We start from the raw sequence: 2455 nt of genomic DNA, 5'->3' as shown, positions 1-2455 counted from the left end.
TGCTACACAGCTGGGAAGGGGAGGAGGGGGCCAGCGCACAGGCTGGCACATGGTGTGGCTGAGCAAGGCCTCTCTTCCTAGGCCTCAAGTCTCTTGCTCACCACTCACCCACCTCTACCTTCCTCAACTACTGGTAGTGGTATCAACCACAGAGGTAATCCCGGTGCTACAGGGCAGCATAGAATGTGGGCATGGCCACCATTCTTGTATACCATTGGTCAGAAAGAACCATGAAAGAATGGGGGTGTGTCTCAAATACTGTGATGCAGGCAGAATGGGCATAGTCAAGATGACAGCAGCCCCTTTCCCAGGAAACTCTATCCAATCCAGTTGGGGACAAGAGGGTGACCTGCTTGAGCCAGATGGCTGCACAGATTGTTGTGTATGTCTGTTTGTTGCCAGTCCCAGACCTTGAACTCAGGATCTAGGCACAATCTGTGAACTGCTTTTGCTCAAGGCTAACCACTGGAGCCACAGAGCTCTACTTCTGGCTTTGTTGGCACTGAAGTTGGACAGAAGTCTCAAGGACTTTCCTGCCTAGGTTCACTTTGACCATGATCCTCCTATCACAGCCTTGTAAGTATCAAGGAAGACTTTTGAGAGCCACTGCTGCCTGCCTAATCATTGGTCTTGCTGATGTACTCAAACAGACCAGTGTTTTCTCTATCCTAAGGTCTACGTGCTGGGAGCTCAAGCCCACAGTTTGAATCCTGGTCCTGCCACCTCCAAATGGCAGGATATCCTAAGAAACTCACTCCTATTCATATGATTACCAATGGAATGTGATGTATTTCATGATTGAATGGGAAGTTCTTGAATGATTCTAGGATAAAATTATACATAATAATATTATAGGACACTGATAAATTGTAACTAACACTTTATGAAGCATTTAAACAATCACATTCATTAAATGGAGGCAGAATGAAATACCTAAGAATTGGGCTCACATACTATAAAGGTGCCATTTTTTCTGCCAAGACTGGGCTTTGAATGCATGGTCTGGCTAACACTGTTGCTCTCTGTGGGAAGGGGAAGCTTGCCTCCTTGAAGTAAAAAAAATCAAGTCCATTTCTTAGGCCTGAAATCGATACCCACCACTAGAAAACATCCTATTTGTGTACATTTTAAATATATGATTTATATTCATATGTGGACTCCATATTGTGTTCAGTGTAGTTACTCATTTTATTTTTTATTTTATTCATGTATTGACTGTTCATTTTATTGACTATTATCACACATATGGATTCCACTTCATACCTGACAACCAGGACTTTCACAGAAAAGAAAAACTTGTATCACTATCAGCTTATTATGCCACAATTCATTTTTTGGGGGTGCTGACATCTGAACTCATAGCCTACAAGACACAATTCATGAATGGGTGAGCGTCAGCACACCATCCTGGGGCAAATTGCGCTGACAGGCAGTTCCTAGGATCTGAAATTGGCAAAAACAAACAAAAAAAATTATCTCCCTGGCTTGCAATTGGTGCCCTTTTATCTGCCAGGCTTTGGATTTGAACTCAGGGTCTGGGTAACTCTGCAGCACTGTCGACCAAGGGGAAGCTCACCATGCTTGAAGACAAGAAAGTCAGGCCTGGGCCCTAGGCCTGAATTCAAGCCCCAGCACTGGGAAACATACTATTTATATACATTGTAAAGATAGGATTTGTAATTACCTATAGATGTTCAGTCCATATCTTGTTTGTTGTGGTTATTTATTGTATTTCTGTTTTATTCATTTATTTACCATTTATTTTATTGACTATGATAACACACATTCCATTTATTATATTGATGACAACCTATCACATAGTATCTAGATTTGTAGACATGTTCTCCATCATGTCTGACACCCAGGACTCTCAGAGAAAGGGAAAACAGGTGTCACACTATGCTTCTTCCTACATGATCCAATTGTTAGCAGTGCTGGGATATGAACTCAGAGCCTAGCAAACCCAATTCATGAATGGGTGTGTCAACAAGGCAAACTCTATCCCAGGAAGCTGCCAGGAAGTTCCCAGACCCTGAAATCAAGCCGTAGGGGTGGAAAAATAGCCATACATGGATAGGCAGGTGGTAGTATACCAATAAATATATATTTGTATGGAGTGCCAGAGACATCTACCTAGGATTCAATGACATAAACTATGTTTCTACCAAGTCTTAGGTAGTTATTACACCACCATTGAAGGAATAGGATTCTTTTCATGCTTAGTAAGATATTCATTAAGATCAATCAGCGTCCTAGGATCATTGTGTCTAATTTTAGACTAGACTAATGCACGCAGAAACTTTTCATTCAATCATGAGTTTGCTCACATTCCATTGGTATTCCCATGCATAGGAAGAGTCTCTTGGGAAAACACCCCACTGGTAGGTGTCAGGACCAGGACAAGAATTCAGGGCCTACATGGCTGTATGGGCCTATGGCATAGCCCACTAGCCTT

Source organism: Dipodomys merriami, unplaced genomic scaffold (assembly GCF_024711535.1).
Source record: "Dipodomys merriami isolate MVZ:Mamm:240054 unplaced genomic scaffold, mDipMer1.0.p SCAF_320, whole genome shotgun sequence".
Taxonomy (NCBI): Eukaryota; Metazoa; Chordata; class Mammalia; order Rodentia; family Heteromyidae; genus Dipodomys; species Dipodomys merriami.
Note: the sequence above shows the minus strand (reverse complement) of the source record.